We start from the raw sequence: 11,289 nt of genomic DNA, 5'->3' as shown, positions 1-11,289 counted from the left end.
CGGGTCCCTGCCTGGCGTCCCGCCCGCCGCGCCTGGAGCGGTGTCTGCTGTCCCGGTGAGGAGGTCGCAGATCCCCGCCCTGCTCCTCACAGGCCCGTCGAGCAGCGGGACACCCCTCTCCTCCCAGGGCACCCCTCTCCTCCCAGTACACCCCTCTCCTCCCAGGACATCCCCTCTCCTCCCAGGGCACCCCTCTCCTCCCAGGACATCCCCTCTCCTCGCAGGACACCCCCTCTCCTCCCAGGACACCCCTCTCCTCCCAGGACACCCCCTCTCCTCCCAGGACACCCCCTCTCCTCGCAGGGCACCCCTCTCCTCCCAGGGCACCCCTCTCCTCCCAGGACACCCCTCTCCTCCCAGCCCCTTTGGGCAGCAGGACCCCCCCCGGCCCCTCCCCGCCACGTTCCCCTCAGCGCTCCCGCCGCCTCTCCCGGCGAGGTTGGGTGACAGTTTTGGGTCACACGAGTTTGTTTCTAGGCTGCAGCGTTTCAATGGGAGTTTTCCCAGTTTAAACAAACAACAACAACAACAACAAAAAAAAACACCTCTGAAATTCTCTTCCATTTTTAAGTGGCCGGGAAAAGTCTCCTGTCTCTGTTTCGGGGCAGGTTCATGTGTCCTGCCTCTCAAAACACATCCTTCTCCTGGCCGTTTCCAGTAGTTGCCCTCAAAATCAAGGTGTTTCAAAACCAATTTTAAACCTGTTACACAGCCTCTTTTAAGCTCTGCAGCAGATGTCAACAGCTTGATATGCACAAAAGAAACACAGCGATGAACTTTGTCGCTTTCTGCGTAATAAACGGTGACAAGCAGTGTGACAGGACCATCTAAAATCCTGGGTATTATGTTTAAGGTCTTTGGGGGAGGTGTCCTTTGTCCCAGCCTGCTTTTATTCCTGGGTTAGAGCTGGAGAAAGGTCTGGAGAATAAACCCTATGAGGAGAGGCTGAGGGAACTGGGATGGTTTAATTTAGAGGAGGCTGAGGGGGGACCTTATTGCTCTCTGCAAGTACCTGAAAGGAGGTCGTAGGGAGGCATGAGCTGTCCTCTTCCATCGGGTGAATAATGACAGCAGAGGAAATGGCCTCAAGTTGCACCAGGGGAGGTTTAGGTTGGGTATTAGAAAGAATTTATTTACTGAAAGAGTGATTAGACAGTGGAACAGGCTGCCCAGGGAGGTGGTGGAGTCATGGTGCCTGGAAGTATTTAAGAGAAATATAGTGCTTAGCAGCATGATTTAAGCACTCATCTGGTAGATTAGGTTATGGTACGGGGATTTAGGTTATGGTTGGACTAGATGACCTGCTGGGATGATTCTGTCCAGGGTTAAGACTCCAGCGTTAAGGGTCAAGGTTTAAGGGTCCAGGCATAAGCATCTAGATTAAATGGTTTAGGGTTAAGGGTCTAAGGTTAAGGGTCTAGGGCTAAGGGCCTAGGATAAGGGTCTACTATTATAGGTCTATGGTAAAGTGTCGAGGGTAAATGATCTAGCTGATGTGGTAGTGTTAGGTCATAGGCTGGACTTGATGATCTCAAAGGTCTTTTCCAGCCTTGGCAATTCTGTGATTCTGTTCCTTCACAACCAGCATTTTCACTCCTTTCCTCTCCCCTTAGTCCATTACCAGGACAATTTCAGTGGGAGTTACTGGACAAAACACCTGCTCTTTTCCCTTGCCAGGTCATATGGTGCCATGAAAAGATCTCGAAAAGGGTATCAAGTCGTTGAGGGTCAGAACAGAAGATCAAAGGTCAGTGAAGTTTTTTTCCTTACAAATAGCAGTGCACCCACAACCACAGATGTAAAGGGGCAGAGTTTGGGGAGAGGAGGTTGGTTGCTCATTTTCGAGGTAAAGGAGTATTTTCTGGGACAGAAGCACAAGAAAGATGTGGACCTGTTGGAACGTTTCCTGGGAAGGGCCTTGGAAATTATCTGAGGACTGGAGCACCTCTCTTATGAGGACAGGCTGAGGCAACTGGGGTTGTTCAGCCTGAAGAAAAGGCTCCGGAGGGACCTTGTAGTAGCCTTCCAGTGCCTGAAGGGGCTACAGGAAAGCTGGGGAGGGTCTTTTTTACAGGGGCTTGCAGTGAGAGGACAAGTGGTTGTAAGTGGAAAGAAGAGAGATTTAGGTTAGAGATCAGGCAGAAATTCTTCAGTGTAAGGGTGGTGAGAGACTGGAACAGGCTGCCCAGGGATGTTGTGGGGGCTCCATCCCTGGAGGTGTTCAAGGGCAGGTTGGACTGGGGCTCTGAGCAGCCTGTTCTAGTGGGAGGTGTCCCTGCCCACGCGGGGGAGTTGGAACTCGATGATCTTTGAGGTCTCTTCCAACTCCAAACATTCTGTGATTCTGTGATTCCATCTAAATGAATGCTGCCCACATAAATGTTCTTCACTTGCATTCATGTTCATGCAAGAAGAAGCACTGTCTGACAAACCACAAACTTCTCACAGCACTACTGTGTTACCCACAGCAAGCAGGGCCCACTTTCAAAAGCTGGAAAAATCGCAGAATCACAGAATCTCATCATGAGGAGTTATTACAGAAATGAAAGACAATTATTGTAGTCAGAACTACAGGGCTGTTTTGTTGCTTAACTTTTGGATGCCACTTGACTGAGCAGATGAACAATAAAGCAAGCAAGTAATTTTCCAGGCTCTTAATGCAAACAAACATGATTTTAGATGTTCTTTCCTATAGTAATTATAACAAGTGCTCTAGTGTTAGCCTGCAGCAAAGAGAAAATTATGTGCATAACTTATCAGCTTTTATTATTAGAAGAAAGGGACTTCTCAGTGCTAAAAGTCTCCCATGTTGCCACTTGAGCTTCCAACAGGCAGAATCTGACAGAGCTTGTAAATAAAAGCCTTTTCACAGTACTGCTGCAAGTTAAATGTAAAGCAGCTTCTGAAACAATTAAACACTGGTAAAAATTTGTCAGCATTGGCAGAGAGCATGTGACTGCTTCATAACAGCTTTGCATGTTTTATCTTTATACTGCTCCATCCTAATTTGTGTCTTATTTTGTTAGTTAATGCCACTTTTAGAATGCCAGCTGAAGAATTTTTGAACACTTTATGTTTAAAATTTATCTATTTTATTGTCTATGAAAGGCATCCAGACCTAAAAGCAGTAAGGAAAACAAGCTTTTGACTTCTAAATGTTTCAACAGTTTATAGTCCAATTCTGTGAACTTCATAAAAGAACAAAATAATCTTGACCAATTTTAATAACTCAGCTATTAAAGAAAGACTGCAAACAAACAAATGAAACTCAAGACTAACTGCAAAAGCTTCATGTTTAGGGACCCAAATGGGCCAGGGTATAGTCCATTTGTTCTCTCCTGCAGGAAATGAGGTTGTCTTTTTCTTGTGTGAAGGTACTTCATTTTGGGTTGCAGACTGTGTGAGCCATCATTAAAGCAGCCCAGATCTTTTCAAAAACTTTTCTTAGCAGCTGTGTGTTCCAACCCTCTACTCCTATTTATTTTGCTTACATTGTGTGGCACATCTGGATAGGTACATTCCTGTTCACATATCAAGTGCATTGAAATCTCCCACTTTTTTCTCCTGCTTGGCTGAAATAACCCAGTCCTGTAACAGAGGCTTGAATAAAAGTCTCAAAGGGATTAATTTTTTCTTGATAATTACCCCACTGCTGTCTTGTCCAGTGAATGCAAAGGCTTAATGCTCCTCAAAGATTGCTATGGTAACACATTGCAATGTCTCAGAAACCAGGATATACTTTGAAAAAGAGAAGAGGGAATTTTTAAAAATGAGCCTTGCATGTATTCATGTATTCTAAGTAACAGAAAAGCAAATAAATATTGCATGAAGTGATGATATAAAAAACCCCAAACAAGAGACAAAACAAAACAGTGCTTTTCTTTTTCTACTGAAACTGAAGGAGAACCTAGTTTATTTTTATGTATAGTTACAGTATTACAAATTCCTGTCATAAGGCCACAATGAAAACAATGAAAACACTTTTATTTCATTCCCTGATGCTTTTCAATGACCTCAGAAACTACTGTCTGCATTTCCAGACTTTCTTTTTTCACCAAAGTACATCAGTGTCTATCCTTAAATGATAACTGATATCACTGTTTCATTGCTTTTAAAATAAACAAATAAATATGTGACTAAGGACTTGGAGCTAGATGACAGAATTAATAGTAAATACAAAATAGCATCATCTTTCCATCCGAATGTTTGGAGCTCTGTGAGCCAAGTCTGAGGGATGCAAAGCAAAAGGGTGGAAAATAGTAATTTGCTTCTAAGTCTAAGAGTAGAAATACTTTAAATCTTCCTTTGCACCTGTTCTCACTTTTCCGTGGTGACCTGCGAATTGCAGAGAAAAGGACTTATGACAGAGGTGAGGAATGACAAAACCTATTTCCTAGTCTTTACCACCTTACCAAACACCACCTGCAAAACTCACTCTAGCTGACAACTTTGAAATGAATCTCCTCAGACTCAGTCTTGTAATATTTCCATTTTTTTTTTATTTTTTTTTCTGTTGGTCTCAAAGTTCTTAACTTAGCTTAACCCTCTCCACATCCTTGCAATCTGTCCCAGCTCCCAGCTGTAGGGTTGCACTAAAGATGCTCTCTACCAGACAGCAGCTACTCAGCCCAGCTTCCTTGTAGCTCTTTTCCAGCACTTTTATGGACAGCATGCTGCTTAGGAACAGCTTTGGAGGATGATGATTCATCCAGATAACAGAATTTCAGCTCATTATGTTAAGTGATCCTGTATTTTTATAGCTAATACATAACATTTAAATAGAGTTCACATTTTGCAGAAGCATGGTTTTCTCTGTTAAAAATAGCGGGTTATTTTTAGGCAGTTATAAGGGGACTACATTGAATTTGATTCTGTCTCATTTTCCGTTTTTTGTTTTAGATACAAAAATCCTATGAGAGCTTCTAGTAGATGCAGTTTTATTCCATCCCCTGTTCTCTGCTAGCTCTTTAATAGAAAACCAGCCTCCTTTATAAAGCATTTTCCAGAAAACTGTTCTATAAATCCTGCAATTAATTTGATAAATATCTAAAAAAAAAAAAAATTCAGCTCAAGGGAAAAACAAACCCTCAAAAAGCCCTTTGACAGCTGGTTCCAAATTTTTATGATTGAAAATGTGATGGAAATGTCACACAAATGCCAGCTAGTATTGGTTTTATTAATGATAATGAGAAAATATTTGACAGAATAATTTACATTTTAATATCCCTTTTATGTAACCTATGAGGATGTGAGCCACTGAGCACAAGGTTTTCAAACACAAGGGGTAGTCAGCCAAGGTCTGGACACCTCCATGAATTAGAATTGCCACAGGGGTGTGTGCATGTGTGTTAACAGATAATGAGCCCTAGCACAGCTAAGGCAAACAGGTGAATACAAAGGGGATTATAGATTTGGCTTTCCTCCTGGCCAAATAAAAACATATTTTTGGTTGAATAATCTATAATTGGATAAATCTAATTTGTTTGACTCTGACTGTTGGCTTCAGCTACTGCCAATAATCTTGAGGTGGAGCCAGAATTTTGACTGCGTACAACACAGGGCCTTTCCACTTCATAATTTTAATAAAGTGTCAGATTCAAAGTTATTTAGGAGTCCACATCCATTGATTTCTGAGTGTCTGGGAAAGTTGTAGTGCCAAATGCCTTTGATTCTGGTTCTAGCTTACTTCAAACCTGTGCAGCACCTCTTTTCATATTTGTCTTTAGTTTGGTAGAATCACCCTTCTTTGACAAAGTGTTCATAAAACATTGCCCATATGGGCCACCTATTACTACTAACTCCACTGCCATGTAGTGTGGAGTGAACATAAAGCAAGGCTTCTGTATGAATTTATCATGTTTACAAGTCTGGAATATGTCTGTGTGGAGTATCTCTCTGTGCAGTACTTCTGAAAAGACAAGTTTCATATCCATACTCAATTATTGAATGAGTTTAAGGTCAATTAAAACTTGTGTACCTTATTGATTAGTTTGCACCTGAAATGGCACTTTTGCAGCCTCACCTTTAAGATGATTTAGTAGTTGATTTCCAACAGAAAATGTTCTATTCTGTTAAGCAAATAATCCTTTGCTGGATTTATATAAAGAGGGGAAAAAAATGATGGAATGTTTTACATAGTTACAGTAGAGCATGCTTGCAAAGCACCAGAAAAATATTCATAAAATTTTGCAATGAAGTGGAAAATACATTGTTTAAATAATAATTTCGCACTTCATATAGTTTTGCTACGGGCCATCTGCAGCTAGGGCTTAGTACAGGTCAATGATTCTTTTTCTAGTATTAAAGAATTAGCTCTTGGAAGTGCTACAAGCCATTCAGCTAACTTTTCTTCTGCCATAATTAAGTGAGGACTATAAAGATATCAACAAGTGTAATTTCTATAGAAAAATCATGTTGCTTTAAGTTTTCTGGTGTTTTTTTGATGTTTGTTTTGGGTTTTTTGTTTGTTTTCTTTTGCTTGCCTTTTTTTCTGTAGGTATTTGTGTTACATTATCCTTTCATAAATTCATTATTAGGTGCCCAAGTAACAATTAGAGAAAGGTGGTGGGCAGAATTTAACCTTCTACTCAAGTCTGTTTTCTCTTCCTATACAAAAAGGGCTTTGCTGATTAGAAGTGAAAATACACTAAGAATTGTTATCCAGAGCTTTTAAGGAAGACACTTAAAGCTTCTGCAAATTCACATGGTCTTTCAACCCCTGTGAGTGTATGCCTAGGTTTAGTTATGTAGAGTAGTACATTTAATATTCCTGGAACTCTCAACATTCATAGGCGATTGCAACCACTTGTAGAGGTGCTCAGAGGTGCTCTGTGTGGCTACATATCTTCAGATGACAGCCAAAATAGGAGCATTTGGAAGAAGTTTTGGAATTGTTATACAAGATTTTTCAGAGCCTATGATTTTCTTCTTTTTAATTCTAACCAACTGGGAAAAAAAAGCAGATGCTTATGTTTTTCAGTTATATCTTATAAAAGTGTCTGGGATGATGGCCTCCTATTGTAGAGTGGACTCAGGTATTTTTTTGAAAGGTGAATGCAGTTCTAAATCTGGATGACAACAATGTGACAAAGTGAGTGTGTTTCTAGACAACACCCTGATTTTCCATGTCTTCCATTATCTCAGTGGCATCCTTCCTCTACCTCTCCTTACAACTCTGTATCAAAAGTTTATTGTGGTGGCTAAGGGGAGAGAGAAAAAAAAAGGGGAAACTCTTCTCCACGTGGTTGTGCAATAAAGAGGTTTGACACAAGCAACATTATAGTATTTATGACTTTGATGCAAGGCAGCAAATTTTTTAGGAGGAAAGAGCATTCTGGTTCAAGAGGCTGGATTCTTATTGTCATGGCTCAGCATCTTCTATAAATCTAGAGCAGACAAAAGCATTAGAACAGTTGCATGAATTCTTCTGTCAAACCAAGCAGCTAAATCCTGAGGAAATCAAGCTAGCAGAGCAAAAATCAAGAGCAGAGACAGATTTTATTTTGCATGCCTGGCCAGTTGATTCTAAGCTGCTTTCAGCAGTTATTTTAGCTTGAAAAAAACCCCTAAGCAACGCACCTTTGAAAGGCTAATAGCTGGGTCTTTTATGGTTGTTAGGTTTTTAGATCTCTGTAAAATACCTAGTTTTTAGGGGTTGAAGTAACTAGACAACTGTCTCTTAAACAGGACAGTGGTAGTACTAAAAACAAGTCACAGACCTGTGCTGTAACCTGTTAGTACTCTGCCTTCTTTCACAGTGGGAAGAAACTGCAGACCCCCACTAAAATGTTATTTCCTTATTTAATCAGTCTTTTTCACCCTTCCTGTGAGAGCTTCCTTACTCCGAGTCTTAGATTACTGGCTTGAAAGCAAATCATTAGAGTACCTTTGGTAGCTTAAATTGATTCATCAACTCATACATGGAACAAAGAGCCCAATTACTGCCAAAATATAAATACACTTCTTATTTACAATGGATCTAAGTAGCTAGTTATCTTACCTAGTTCTCAAGCATTCTAGCTCTACGCTGTCAATAAATGTGCCCTCTACCTGTGACATCTACCCTGAAAAATTTGATGGCACCACTTTCTGACTGGTCTTGTGCTTGTCTATAACTCCACAGTGTTACGGCACAAAAATCTCATATAATGATAAGATTCTTCATGATTATGAGTAGTAGCTCAGCAATGGAATTCTCCTTTATGGGCCTGTTCCAAGAACTGTCAAAAAAATCTTTCAGTTCAAGCAGGACAGTTCTGATTACCCCCTTAAGTGGTTTAAAGAGTCCAATTTCTTTGTCAAGGTTCTCAGAGAAAGAAGGCAATTTCTCAAGGCACACAATATTAGTCCCCAGCCTATCAGTCACTGTTATGAGGCAAGCCTTGAGAATCTGATTGCTGAGGTCTATTAACTGCTCACAAGATTGATAACAGGGTAAGTTGCAAGGGAAACGTTAGATTTCCAATCAGTTTGACAATTTTTTAAACTTCTTGCAGTACCATAGCAGAATAGATGCTGCCTGATAAACACAGATACTTAACCAGAAACTATTCTTTCATTTATAATTTCATAAACAAAGAGAAAAGTAACTGCATCTGCACAGTCCAGGAAGCTGAAGCTCTTCTCTGTTTTAATTACTACTTCAGTTCAGGAACTGATCTTCTGCATAATCAGGAAATTACAGTGTGAAATAGCATAGGTACTTCAGGCTGTGCAGCCATTGTACATCTATAATGTTTATGTAAAAGAAAAAGTGTTAACTTTTTTTTTTTTTTTAGAGTAAGTTAGTATGCTCTAGAGCAAAACCAACCAGTCTTTTCATCTCCTATATGAGATTATTTAAAAGTTCTTTTTGTATATAAGAAACTGCAAAGCAAAACTGCCAGGGAGGAGTTGGGCAAACTTTTAGTTGTCCTCATGTTACACTTTAGAAACTGACAGTGCTTTAATTCTTCCAAAGAAAAAGATAGGGAGAGCAGGAGTTATTCTAGCTGCTGGGAAAGCAGTTAGCCTTCTGCTCCCAGAATGACAAGAAGTAACAGAAAAAAGCAGGTGTCTGTGGAGCAGATTTTTGCCCACATAGAGAAGCTGCAGGAATTCTGATTTGCTTTTAAACCCAACCAGTTCTGGCTGTGCAGCACATGATCAGATAGGCAGTCAATGACTCTGCTTTTTTCCTGTTTCAAATGAATACTTCATTCACACTGCTTGCGACCAAATAACCATGCTCTCATCTTCACAGAGCTTTAATCCAGCTTTGCTGACCTGTCTTTTTAAGTACTTAATTTTGTAGATCATCTAATGAGTTCCTCAGTTAGTTTCACTGTAATGTAAGTTAATTCCCATACTGTCAGTTTCACTGTAATGAATGTTAATTCCCATTCTGTATCTGCACAGCTTGCAGGTGTGGAGAGAAAGCTTCACCTGCTTGATTCCGTAGATCTCAGAGATAATTCTTAAAGTATGCTATTAATAAACAGACATGAGAACTATTGTTGACATCTATTATTTATAAATATATAAGCAAACCCAGAATCAAAGATGAGAACTTAATGAGCCAGGCAACATGTACTTAGTATTGCTTAGTCTTCAGAGCAGATTTTGCTTTTCATTGCAGCCCTGGAAGAATGAACATTCAAATCCTAGTTACAAAATTAATTTAGTTAAACATTCTGACATATCAGAAGTTTCTAGTATCCAACCATTGTAAAATAAAAGTACTGAATGATCCTTTAGGGCTGACTCAGCTGTTTCACAAGAAAATGTAAAAAAGGCAATACTCCTAAGTTCTGAATGGTGGAAGCACTAGAAACAGAATGGTCATACTGTTTAAAAAAAAAATAAATTCAGGTTTCTCTAAGGGTGAAAAGAAAGTTTGCCAGTGTTCTTCTGCAATACCTCAATGCATATACCGTAGTTTTAAATTACTTGCTATTTCAAGAGACCTAAGGAATAACAGCCCATTTTACATTGGAATAACTACATGTGCTTTTGTATTCATTATTGGTCCTGGGTCACATGTATATGAAAATGAAAAGCTGTTTTACTGTAAACACACGAGTCCCAGATTTCTGGATTCTGTGGTATTTTAGTCTTTCCCTGCACTGATGGATGTACATTTCTGAAACACTATCACCCACCACCATTGTAGCCTAAGAATAGCTACCTACTTCTACAATGGTAGAGATATGAAAACAGTAATGTAGTTAATCTATTCTTGCTCAATTTGTGTCTTCTTTTTTTACTTAGCACTGTTTGCAATGTGCATCCCACTCTCTTCCATTTCAGTCTCAAAATATCCTCCTAGTCTATTTATACCCTATTTTGCTTTTCTAGTCTCTCCACTCCCTCAATCCCACGGTGTTATCTTTGACTTTGCCTATCACTGATCTCACAAACGAGGACTAAAAAGCAATTCACCTTTGTAAGTTACAAGATACAACTGCAAAAATTCTCACTGCATCATGGTTATGGACCATTTTAAAAAACATGTGGGCTGAGTGCTTTAATTTCTGTGATCTGATTTTCTTAATTTTCTTTGCATATTTCTAAGAAAGTACACTAGACATTAGTAGATGGGTAAAATTCAGATGTAAATAGAACATGAAAGAAAAGCAAACACTTCACTAGAATGTTACCATTTTATCAGAACATTAAGCCAAACAGCATTAAGCATGTCCCAGATGTGGCACAAGAGAATTTTTTAAAAGATTTTGGACACTGTACCTCTATCACAGATACCATGACTGAAATTGATCACAAGCTCATACAGTTTTAATTATTCATAAGTATGTTGTGTTTTAAAGGCATCTTCCTATATTCTTTAGCATGTCTGAGGGACAAAACAGAGTTCTGTAGCACTAAAAACCTTTGCAATCATTCATGTGAGGAAATTTATTTTTTTTTAGTCTCACAGTAATCAGTCCTTGCATTTACTCCAGCAATTTCCAAAGGTGTGCATAGAAAAAGGGCAAATGTAAGCAAATTCTTCTATAAAACCTAGAGGTATTTTTTAAATAAAAAACTCTGTAATATTGACTTAGTATAATTACATTCAACTATCTCTTCCTTACAAGCATGGCAAAATTAGCAGCCATATTCTGCCTTTCTATTTTTAGTCTCTTTTCCAAAGAGTCTTCCTGAACTGACAGATAAAAGATGTTCCCAGAAACAAAACCATAAAGACCTCTAGAAATGTGAATAGAGCAGTTTACATTGGAAGTAAATGCCAGATGGTTTTGATCAAAGTGGTCTATTCCAATGCCACAAGCCATGTTCATGAATGTATGA

This window comes from Chaetura pelagica, unplaced genomic scaffold (genome assembly GCF_000747805.2).
Source record: "Chaetura pelagica isolate M959 unplaced genomic scaffold, ChaPel_1.0 scaffold381, whole genome shotgun sequence".
Taxonomy (NCBI): Eukaryota; Metazoa; Chordata; class Aves; order Apodiformes; family Apodidae; genus Chaetura; species Chaetura pelagica.
This window is presented reverse-complemented; position numbering follows the sequence as displayed.